The following is a 13,314-nucleotide window of genomic DNA, read 5'->3' as shown; positions in this document are numbered from 1 at the left end:
ACCATGCAAAGATCAATCAAATGGAAGTGTGGGTGGGTAATATACCGGAGAAACTAAAGGAGTATGAACAAAAACTTCATTTTGCTGATCAAAGAAAGTGGCAATAAGATGGAGCAAATTACTTCCAGTATTTGTGTTTCTACTGCAAGCTTAGGGAAGAGAACCAATGAAGAAATTATTTCTCTAGGTGGACCAAGTAAAAGAACAAGACAAAGCTCTAGGAAAAGGGCAGTTGAGGCTATTGGAGGTTCGGCTACTAATACCATCCAAGGCACTACAAAGATCGGTAAAGAGGTGGTCAAAATGATTAAAGAGCTGCAATAGTAGCTAATAGTGTCTCTGGTTTCTGGTCTCTATTTTTTGTAGTGGTCCTAGTATTTGGCTGTTGATTTTGGTTATTTTGTCTAGTTTTTGTCTGTTGTAAAAACTAGGTTCTAGGTCCTTGTAAAACCTGGGTTCATTTTTTGGTCCTTTTATGTGGTTTTAGGTCCCTGTAAAACCTAATTTTACTACTATTAAACTATAGGTTTCAAGTCCTTGTAAAACCTAGTAGTGCTTCATGGTTTATCTTTTTCTTTTCTATTAAGGGTTTTGGTGCCCCTTCAAAACCTGTTATTACCTTAATCTAAAACTCAGATAGCTTCCACTCTAAGATAAAACTTAACAACTGCATTCAAATTTGCAAAGAATAATTACTACAAAAACTAAAAAGATCTAATCATAGCACAAATCCAAACACATGAAAATCACTTTTTCACCAAACAAATCTTAGAGAGGATAGGAATGACAGCCATTAACCTTCTGACTGAGTAGATAGATCAATAGGCACTGATGGAGTGTTCCTCATACTTATTAGGCCTAGAGAATGATGAAAGTGGTTTGTAGGAGATCGAAAGATTAGATTCTCTATTAGAGAGCTACCTATTCCTTGTTATTAACATGCCAAGTCAGATAAAAAATGCAAGTCAACCATATTCAATTGTCACTCTATACCTTACTCGCTACCTAATTGGTCAAGGATTCCTCTCTTTCTAGCTTGGTGGGTGAAGCTCCTTATATTTTTGGTCAACACTAGAACTCATGATCCTACGATTGTCAATTGCTGTAAAAAAACCCTTCATGCCACCTTTTATTCATAACCCTGACCTCTATGATCTTATGATCATCTATACCTCAGCATTGAGCCCATTCTTCATTCTCCTTACAATCCTTCAACAAAAAAAAGACCTATGATCTTATGACCGAATGATGGAATGAGAATACTCTTGGCATAAGGTCATGGTACCATCAATCTTCCCTTGCGATGTTATAAGAATAGTTGATTTGACCTTCATAATATTACAATTATAGTCTATCATAACATTGACAACTGCAACAATAACCCCTACGATCTTACAATCATAGTTAACTATCCTTCTGTCATGACTTCGATGGTCTCCTCATTTGCACTTGAAACCTTACAAAAGAGGAATATCATAAGTTTGAAAAACCCTGTTTGACCATCAGAAATTGGCCTCCACCCTTTCTTATCTTGCAATCTTATGACTCTAAGATCATACAACTAACATTCCCCTTCATAGCATCAGTAACCTGGGAAGTCAACCCCACAATCCTATGATCATTGACATTTCATGGCATCAAAACATATATTCCTTTGACTCACGATCTTACAAAACCTCTGATGTCATGACAACTTGATGGTACACCAATTCTCTACCTTGTGTCCTCGGAGGACAACATTGTTGTGCCTTCGATCTCACGATCATTGATTACTGTAACATTGGTCAAGACTTTTCTTTGGCTTACGATCCTTCAACTATTTAAAATATTGTGACAACCTAACCACTTGACCAACAAGAGCCTCATAGCATCTTACCATTGGTTGATTTTCCCGATGATCTCCAATACAAGGGCTATCGCAAGATCATGACCATATTATCTTGTTGCAACTCCAAGACTTAAAATATAACATGAAATGACTTAGAAATTAGGGTAAAAGATAACCTAAGGTTATAATGTGCACTTATGCATTATTCAAATCTTGGATCTTTGAATCTTGTGACCATTGGGTGAGTTTAAATATTTGAATTCAATCTTTTGGCGGGAGGGCACTTTTGGCTAATAGTACCCATTTGATCTTGATGACTATATGTGGATATTGAATGTTGGATGTTTGTACTAAGTACTCCAAAATCATCCATTGCTTACCTTCATCTGTACATAATGTCTTTCTACTCACCCACCCATTTTATTTCATACGCTATGTTTGAGAATTGTGTCAATCTAATCTCTCACTATTTCTTCTTGTTTGATCATATCATAACTACTAAATGGTGATTATTGTAGAGGAGTAGTTCTAAATGTTAAGAATAATAATCATTTGGACCTGTTAAGTTGAAAGGTAAAAGCACAAATCTGTGTCACCCATTTACAGAGGACAAGGCTAGCAAAAGTATAACTGTTCACCTTTAATGACATAAAACTGGTAGTATTATTTAGAATTTGAAAAATGAAGTAAACTAATGAAATGTGTAGAAATAGATGAGGTTAAAAATTATAATTTTTCATAATTATTTGGAATAAAAATTGATATATATTTTTAATTATTAAAGTCAATTTTTTAGTTGCTAAAAAGTGCTAAAAATTAGGGGTCTAGTTGCCACCACAAAACTATATGAAATAAACTTATTTCCCTTTGATCTTAGATTATGTTATAGATAGCATATATAGGTAGAACAAACAAAAATAAAAATTGGCTTTAGACCTATATTTTATCTTTTATAATGATTCAAATTTAAACTCACTTGAAATAATAGTTTTCACGCTAGTACATTTCCCCTTGTTTTTCCACCAAATTTTTTGACCAAAGGCCATATTGGCCTATGTTTTTTTTTAGTGCTCACGTTGGTCAAAATTTTGACCAAATTAGGCTTTTAATGCCCGAGTTGGTTGAAATTTTGACCAAATCAGGTTCATAATAAAAAAAGAAAATTGTGTTCATCATTTTGTTATTTGGTGAGTTTATTTGGTGAGCTTTTTTGGTGGTGGGAGTTTTTGTTTGGTCTGTACTAGGATTGTATAGGAACACGTCTTGGCATAACAAGATGTAGACACTCAAAATTGTCCTAAACGCTATATTAATTCATTTAGTATTTCCTTTGACATTATAATTATTTATATATTAATTAATTATATTTGTCATGTTCCTCTACTTATTTCACTAATACATTTGGGCTCATTTTTCAACCATTATTATTCAAAATTTTGACCTAGGTTGGTCAAAATTTGGACCAACATACTAGTTAGTCAAAATTTTGACCAATCCATTGGTCGAAAACTTTCTAGAGCCCTTGGTGCAATTTCCACCAGGCATTGGTCAAAATTTGGTAAAAAACCACCAGGTGTTGGTCAAAATTTTGACCAAGGCCTTGTGGAAAAGACCTAAGAGTTGGTCAAAATTTTGACCAATGATAGTGGAAAACACCCAAGAATTATTCAAAATTTTGGCCAATGCTAGTAGAAAACTACCAGGCATTGGTCAAAATTTTGACCAATGCTTGGGTGTAATTTTTTTCAGACATTCTATAAAATAGTTCACATGCCTTGCGTATGATTTGACATTTTGCATGCATCCTACACTCTCATCTAGCTGATGATGGATTACAGAGAGTGATATGAAATGATGATGCTAAAAAACACACACAATCAAATCCAAAATGAACTTGCATTACAAATGGATTGTGGAAATTTGATATTGTTAATTTTGCATGCATAGAGGCTAGAAATTGATTCATTAGAGTCCCTCATTCGGCATAGCTTTGGCTAAGGTTGAGTTGGAGTATCTAGAGGGACACATATCAAGAAGTGTTTATGCTATTTTCAAGGTGGTGAACGTAGTAGATACAATTGCTGATTTTCTCAAAGGACTTCTACCCAGTTTGGGTTTGGCTATCTGAACTACAACCCCATGGACAATTCCTAGAAATGATGCTATTGTAGTCAATGATCAACTTCTTTATGTAGTGGTCTAGGTAAGAACAAAATCATCTGTAGATACTGCTACAAAAGGTGTTAAAAACCTTTTTTTGAAAGTAGCCAACATATTGTTGTTGGAATAGATTTAGTCAGTACTCTACAATTGAAGTGGGGGGTTCAGCTTGATGTGTTGGGAAAATTTTGTAGTTCATATCTTGAAAATTGCAATTTTATCCATCTCATAGAAAATAGGGAATGCCCTATTGTTGTGGGTGGAGATTACATAATGATAGAATTTGGAATAGGGCTGGTTCATACTACTCTAGGCCATAGCTAAGAAGATTTTTTGGCTAGCATGAAATATAAGCTTCTAGTACTATCTCATGTAGATGATAATGACAAGTTTACTAAAGAGTTTACTGGTTTGGATGTCTTGGGTGATGGAAATGTGGTAATTGTCAAGAGCTTAGATAAACACTTCACTGATAATATCATCCACAAAACCCTTGTCTTTGCATGGCCATCTTGGATTTACCAAACGATAAATTGTGAGCTTCTCATTTGGAAGGTCTTAAGTTCAAGTCTACTTGAGCTTAATACATAATCTCAAGAAATCTCAACAAGCAATAATAGCATCATACTGAAAGAGTCCTCTTATGTTCTTGTATTGAATGAACTGGACCTATGTGTTTGTAATTAAGTTGTTTTCACTATCAGGAACCATGAAGAGAAATGTAGGTGTGGAGATTAAGGAATCACTATTGTTTTGAGATAGTCCTAGTCATCAACTAAGGACTGCCCAGGAAATCTCACAGTATTCAGCACCAAAGGACCCATTTTAGAGCCAAACAAAAGCTTTCCAATAAACTTCAAACTCTTGTCAAGATGCATGCGATGTGTCATCACATCAATCAAATGCTTTTGTGCTTCCAATTTCTTAATGGAATTCTTCGTAGATCTTTTATACTGACCAAAGAAAGCCATTTCCTCATTAGAATTAAGCCAAAAATTTACATTCATTCGTCTAAAAGAATGCCATAAACTGATTATAGTAAATGATTCATGTAATATACTTCATGGAAAATACAAGGAAGTCAAGTTTGAATCTATGTTAAATTATTGTTGGAGCTTATTTGATATAGGTTTGAAGCCTAAAAACATATTTATTAGTTTAGATCAAGTGAAAAATAAAAATGATAATCCATCAAATCACTTTCCATAAAAACAGAGACATGATTACCACATTTTGCCATAGGTAAAGAAGGTTTACATCTTGTTGGTTTATAGCTCTTGCTTCCTTTTCACTAAAAACTTCTTCAATCCCATTGTCAAAGGTGAAAGTAGCATTAACATTTTTAGGGTCACTTCCCATCTATAGAAACAAATGTGCTCTGCTAATAGGGATGTCACCGTACTACATTATGTGGGTTCTAGTCCTATATGTGTTATGATTTGATGTCCTCATTTTAACTTGTTAATGATTTTTTGTATCAATATATGCACTTCAAAAATAGCAAGCACCTTCTAGTTCCACTTTATTAGAAATAGGATCAAATGAAGTTGGTTTTCTAATATATTTACTAATTTCAATAAAAACTTGAACTATTAATGGTAGTATGAGCACCATACCCCATTATAAAATTTGGAAAGTGAAAATTAACACTTACACATGAATGTGATAAATAGAAAAAGAAAACATAAATATTAAACCCCATGAAGTAAGTGCAACATGTCTTAAAGCTAGAAGGAAAGTGCAATCTAATTGGTGTTTTGCTTGTTCAAACCCCAAATTACATGTCCTGGGTAGTTTCATTGAGTCAGTCCCCTGATTTAAGACTTGAGAAACATATTTCTATAGAATTAAACATAAATTAGGGCCATGAAATTGTTATCACTTATGTTATATGCATAGATTATCCAACTCAAGGACACCTTCCTATCTTTTTGAAGCTGCTTACCATTTGGTACTACTGCTTTATTGTTTCTGTCTCCAAATTGTGCATCTCACCGCCATTCACATTAAATTAGTAAAGAGTTGTGTTCTCAAGACTGCCCATAAAATGAATTTTATTTGACTAATTTTTGCTATTTTAAAGAGAAAATATTAACCTATTTTCCATCCATGCAACACTATACAAATCTCCAAGGCATGTGAAATACTCTTGAGGGGGTGAGGGGGACATTCTGAGACAGTAAGTTCCACAGCTATTTTCTTCTGCACTAGCAGCTGTTGTAGAGTAGATATTCAGACCTTTTGGTAGAGGACCTTCAAAAATGCTTCCACTTTCACATGCCTTGATATAAATGAGCTAATGATGCAAATGGTTAACTCAATGAGCCACCAAAGAAAGAAAACTGAACATGGACTTAAAGTGCATTGCTAATTCTTAAAAAATGAGGAAAAAAGAATAGTCCTACATTTCTTAAGTGGTTGTGTTTCCTCACCATTTTAAAAAATGTGCCAGAGCATGTTTTTTCTTTAGGACTTCAATGAAGTCATTTGCAAAAAGATAAGGAAGGGTGGGCATGCCTGCAATCACGACCAATATCACATCACCTCTATGTATCATAGCTACATAAGTCATACTAATTTCTTCTAACACATGATCAGAAAACATTAGAACTATATTTGCGACAAATGATGGAGAATTCAAGTGGCAAACATTAGAGATTTCCAGTAAAAGGCTACAACTGTAGATAGAAAATGATAAATGAATGAATGAATGAAGATTTCTAATGACATCCATGAGACTAATCAATCTAATGGACCACAGATCAAAGTCTAAATGATTACACATATTAAATTGACAAAGGATGTGACATGGAATGGCTTAAGACCAATTCCATTCTTTTATGACTAACATGTTGCAAATATTTGAAAATGCATACAGGAGAACACATTAGGGAATTGGGAGGAATATGCATAGTTTTCCCTATCTAAGATGGTTGAAAATGCATCTTGTTCTACAAAAGACAATAAATGAATGATCAACCATATTAAGCCTACTAAATAAGTGACATGGAATGACTTGAGCCTGATTCTATTCTTGCATGAGTTTTAAGCTATTCCAAATGATTGCAAAAGCATATGGAGGAACATATTAGAGTACTGTTAAGAATATGCATAGATTATTTTAGGGTAGGAATACTATTTTTTTGGAAACAAGCCCAATAAATCTGATTGGTCTAGTAGAGAATTTGTAAAAAGTGAGGTTAAAATTCACTACTGTGACAATCTCAGAAACAATGGGATATGTCTCTATCATAAATGGGACAATGTCAATTAAAACTTCTTTAAATAATAATCCAATTTAGTATATGGAGGGTTATACAACCTAGAACAGTTAGGAAATCTATTCTAAAAAATAGTGCAAAAATGTTCAACTTTTAGATTCTTTTTAGCTTAAGTATTTATTGGCAATTTGGAAATTCCACTAGAGACAATTAAAGATAGTAATTAGAATTTTAAACAAATATAGTTAATCACCAAGTACTCCAGGTTCTCCATGGTAAGAGAATAGATGAAAATGTGGTCATTGGGGCCACTATCGACCACTTTACCAAGGAGGAGATCTTTCATGCACTCCAATGCCCACTCTCTAGAAAGGGTCCCGAAGAACTTGACAAGGGCCTGAATAGTTTTGGAATTAGTAAGGGAATTAATAGTTTCTATTCAATTTCAAGAGCATAGGATGTTTTACAGACCTGTGGCTCAATAGCATGGGTGTTGACAATGACATGTTTGATATTAGGCAACTATGTATAGTGCTATAAGCAAACTTACAATATTAGTGATGATAAATATTTCCTAAGAAACAATTTGACATAAGGAAAAATGGAGTAAACATAAAAAAAATATTTCCACAAAAAATTCATATAGACAATATTTCATACAAAATATTCAATCTATATGAAAGCTCAAGTGTACTCCCAATGAATCACCTACCTGAAGTGCACGCATATATAAACTAGCTTCCTCACACAACTGTGCTATACGAGGATGGTCATAGTGACTGAAAATTCCATTTGCCAAGATAGCATCAACAACATTAGGGAAAGTGACCAAATTAATCTCAAGAACCTGCAAGGAAAATAAAATTACAAAAGAAAAAACCACAATACTTTCTACAATAGTTGATTCATGGTCATATTAACAACTTGCCTTAGTTTGGAGATGCACATGTTCTAGCAAATTAGGCTTCAAAACATCCAACAAAAATGATGTTGCTTCACAAATCATATTACACTGCATATAGATTTGAATTGGAAAAAAAATTATAGTAAGTTACAAAGAAGTTTCCTTATGGTCTCCATAGTGTACCAAACCTTTTAAATATTTTTGATCCATCTTGTAAGATACTATCACCCCAACTAACACTTTTCAAGGCTAACACTGAACGAATCACTCCATTGCATTTTCTCAAGCTATGTGTTCTTTTCAGTAGTAGACAACTAGAATGGTATATCAAGCATTCAGATACTAGAATTATTGGAGAATGGTATTTATCTAATAGACAACTATCTATGAAGAAACTAATTTTTTCTTATTGCTGCAAGTACATCGAGGAGTTTATAATCTAGATAATATCAGTAGCCTCTTTCTAATTCCTGATATTGGCAAATGACAATTCCTCGATTGGGGTACTAGTTAGTAGAACATCATAATCTTGTAAATACCTAAAATTATATATTATTAGGCTTGTAATAAAGCAAGGAGTAACATTGCCTACCATTTGATGTGACATTCCTCCTTACAATCTAATAAAGTTTGTATCCCAATTTAGTTCTCTATGCCTGCAAGGCATGTTATAGTGAGCACAAGCAATTGTCAATGTTGGGATGTTAGTACATTATAGGAAAGTGGAGGCACTTTTTAGATTTCCAACCATTCCTTGAGAAGTTTCAATTATTTTTCAATTACAAACATCATAGATGTTACAAGAGAAACTTACCAATGATATATGCCTAAGTCACAATCTACATTTACAGGAATAATAAAAGAGACCTTTGGGAATACCACAAACTTGCAGATTTTCCACCCCTCTTCATAAGAATTCCACCAACCAGAGTTGCCCATTAGTCTCCAAAAGTTGACTAAATAATGGTATAAATGAATGGGAAAAAATTGTTAGTATCCCATGAAAATAAAGGCCAAATAACCACATGTGCAAATTTACATTTACTGTATGGTACAAGCCATCATACTCTGATCGAAAGGCTGCACCTTTTTGTTAAACACATCGATTTCAATTAAGACACCAGAAAAGGTGATTAGGAGGACTTCATAAACAACTGTTCTTGAGAAAATAGTTAAAAACAAATGCTAAAATCTCAAGAGGAAGAAACATAAAAGCAATTTCTTAACCACTAAAATGTAACTAGAAGTAGAAGTAAAATTGCACAAAGATTTAATAGCATACACTAAAAAAAAAAACTTGCATAGAGAGAGAGCTCTATGAGAGGAGAAAAGAGAAAGAGGGTATGTGTAACAAAGATTGTTTGTTAGAGACTGCAATTCATCTGCCTTAAACTTATTATAATCCGAAAGAACATGATAGTGTGTTGGCCTACTAGTTCCCTGTAAAAAAAATTATATTTTTGAATCAGCCACATAACAAGATAACCACTTTAATAATACTTTTTGTGCAAAAAAAAAAATCAATGGAGTTAAATATCCTTTCCATATATACCTAAATACTAGCATGACTACAGAGATAAAAATCAAACTCAGTCAGATGACAATCTCAGAATCAACTACAGTACCTGTTAAAAAGTGCAAACATTTTAGAACCTTCATAAATGTCAAATTTTATGATGTACATTAAGCAACCACTCACATCATCACAAACTCACTATGAGAGACTGGGATGCAAATTTTTAACTTGCTAATATGTTCCCACTACCATCAACCATAGTCTTGTTGTGATGATTATTAGCAAACAACCATGTGTGATGTCATTTTTGAATAACAATAAAAGTCATAGGAGGCTGATAATCCTTCTCAAGAGATGCACGTTCCTGAAAGGTGAGTTTATGACTATACATAATTAACAAATGCAATCTAATCACAAGACAAATAGCTAAGGGCCTAAGAGTTAACCTTATGGATTGCATCCAATTCATGAAAGAGGACTTGATAGAATTTCCCTCCACTTACTCCATCTTTGTTTCATAGGAATATCATGGAGATTGTGCAATGTGAATAGACATACAATACAAATTGATGAATCATAAATGAGATTCATATAATTGTATTAGTGAAATTACTAACAAACAACTAGTTCATCACCTACCTATAGAATATGATCCTTTTAGGCTTCTGATTTGTTGCATTGCAAAAAGAAACCAAAAGATCCCTGCAAGAACTAGTATATGACATGTGTTGCTTTACATTTAATGAAAATTCCAAAGAAGCCAAAAACTAATGTTAAGTCATTTCTTTTTACACACTAACATACTAACATCCTATAATTTAAATGTTACTAAAAAGGGTTTTCACAGATAACTGGCATTATAGAAACATAATATGAATGTAGAAATGGAAATAGAAATTATCAAATACAAATTCAACAATCTAAGACAAACATTGGATAACATGAAAGCATTGAAATACAATAAGTGGAATGGCAAGATTCCAAGCTAATAGAAAATAAAATTGATAGTAGCATTGAAGACAATAGTGTGTTATAAAGATTACTCATTACCGATAAAAAGCATTCACCATATGTAATCACAATTAGGGAGCTGACCAGCTATTCAATTTTTTCTTTTTGAACACCAAAAAATTCAAATCTATCTAGAAACATCCCTTTGCACTTGACATGTGGTTACCACAAAAGAGATGAGAGATTTAACTTTTAAAAGGATGCAAAATAGAAATACAACTCATTGATGTCAAATAATGAAGCAGAGATTCAAAAAGATTTCAAATACCAAGCTTGGGATAAGCAACAATGGAGATTCTAGATAGAGGTCATCAGAAGCCCTTATAGAACCATGATTTTAATCTAAATGGCAACAAGTACAATCATTGTGTTAGTTGAAATGCATGCTCAGATTAGCAATTTCATTTCATGCAATACTATTGCAAAATAACTGCATATGGATTTGCATAAATGATAATTTCACAAGACATAAAGGCTAATGAATGCTATAACAAGAAAATTTGTTTCCACAACAAGAAGAAATAAAATTCTCTTATAAAATGACCATAGAAATGGGGAAAATGATTTGCCAAACTAGACTGGACAGAGATTTATTTCCACATGCAATATTTCATTTAGAAACGTAGTTTATTTTAAATTTGATAAAGAATTGATTTTATGAATCAATATCTATAATCTATTATTTTCATCAATAATTTCATGAAAGCATAGTCTTTCCAAACGAGTCAAATAGAGAAAATTGATTAAAAGATTGCGGTTGAGTAGCTTGAAATTTAGTATAAGAAAAAGATTAAAATGTTTTATTCTTAAATAGGATGTCAATCTGTAACCTAAATGTAATAACATGCCAAGATGCCCTTCATTACATTAAAAATTTTCATTACATCTCACTATCTGAAAGAAATAATAATAAGCCTATTGGTTGAACCATTCATAAACTATGTCAATTTCTATGAGAACCTTCCAATTTAGTGAAACACGCATTTGTTTAAATGTTTCTTCAATGAAATTCTTTGTAACTTCAATCTGTGACATTTAAATATTAATCTATATTATTTGATATTTTAGAGAATATTGTATAAGTCCCTCAGAGCAATGACTTTATTTTGATGCATTCTATGTTCTTTCTACCATTATTAGTAGCCTTTCATTTTAGAAATAAGTAGAAGATACCCTAAATAAGTTACATAAATTTTCAAAAGAATCACATCTTAGAGATCATTAAATATGATTGCTAGCTGCCCATTGTCTTATTAATACACTAAATAAAATCTCCCAAAATGTAACCCGAAGATATACTACTTAGAGTAAGCTAAGAGTATGAACTGTGTAAAAGAGGTTATCCATATGACATTTGGATGTTAAATATGACAATTAATTAGTTCCAGACATGGATCATAGTTAGTTCTTAACTGGGAAACTAAATACAAACAATCTGCTAACTGGTGATTTTACAGTCTGTTGCATTTAGATCATCATAATACACAAATCTAACTAGTCACTTACAACTAACATAATAAGAACTTACGAAACATTTAGAATCTAGAAAAGCTAAAGAAGGTAACATAGACTCAACAGGGAAAACTAGACCAAAAAATAGAGACATTTATCCTATTATTTTCTTTCATATGAAATCTAGTTACATCAGTTCAAAATTTTAAGTATACCTTATCATGCCACTTGCAATAGGTCCTCTTTTAGAATCTTGCACAACCTTATAAAGGTTTTCAATCATCTCTTGACAATGTGATTGAACAGAACCAAATCCTTACATTTTTGATAGAGTGAGGATGTATGGAGTTAATAAAATGAAATAGGTGAGAAATGGCAAGTGGCCTAGCGAGAATTGCTTTGCATGTAGCAGAATCTGAAATAAAAAAGGAAAGTGCCCTAGCTACCTCAACTTGAGTGAGTGGCAGTGTGGAAGGAGAGGATAGCATATCAAACAAACAATTGATCACTGTCCCTCCACTAGAAGCCATAATGGCCCTCCTCTTGCTCTCATTTGCCCTTGCCAGATTAGACAACAATGCCACCACTCTCATCTTCAACCCTAACTTGGCCTCCTTATTAGTAGACAAAAACATTGACCGTAAGGGTTTCATTAACACCATCGCTACCACACCCGTCTCCACACACCCCCTAAACAAAGACACCTCTTTCTCAAAAACCTTTACCTTTGCCTCCTCCAACCTATGAAATCCTTCATCTATTTTCATCCTCAACAACAATGAGTTTTTCCCATTAAATTTTTTTTTTGACATGTGAAGCTTGTGTTGGTCAAAATTTTGACCAACATGGGCATGGATTTAAAAAAAAAGATATTTTTCCTTGCATATTTTGACCAATCTAAAATACTTTAATAGATGGTCAAAAATTTTGGTCTAAAAATGGGGTCAAATGTACTAGTGTTTAATTAAATAGGTTCACTTTCCTGATGTATTTAAATTTAATTTGAATACTTCCCCTCTAATGTATTAAATTCCACTTTATTAAATTCTTTAATCCTATGATTAAGTTAAATCCTATTTAATTTAATCCTAATTCTATTTTAAAACCTAGTCCACACCCATTACTCTGATCCTTCTAAGCCTACCCATTAATTAATGCCACTTAGCTTATCCCAAACACCTTTCTAAACACCTTTTAGCTCCCAAGTGTTTGCTCACATATG

The 13,314-nt window shown here is 33.0% G+C and overlaps 2 pseudogenes; both read right to left on the bottom strand.

The window, feature by feature from the left end:
- Positions 1–4,722: 4,722 nt before the first annotated feature.
- LOC149562820 (vacuolar-processing enzyme-like) lies at positions 4,723–9,052 on the bottom strand (annotated as a pseudogene).
- A 102-nt stretch (positions 9,053–9,154) lies between these two features.
- LOC149562819 (protein argonaute 1A-like) lies at positions 9,155–12,387 on the bottom strand (annotated as a pseudogene).
- Positions 12,388–13,314: the final 927 nt, after the last annotated feature.

The sequence above is a fragment of the Cupressus sempervirens genome, chromosome 4, assembly GCF_028749045.1.
Source record: "Cupressus sempervirens isolate cs-2001-9-10 chromosome 4, ASM2874904v1, whole genome shotgun sequence".
Classification (NCBI taxonomy): Eukaryota; Viridiplantae; Streptophyta; class Pinopsida; order Cupressales; family Cupressaceae; genus Cupressus; species Cupressus sempervirens.
Note: the sequence above shows the minus strand (reverse complement) of the source record. Positions and strands in the feature narration are given on the sequence as shown.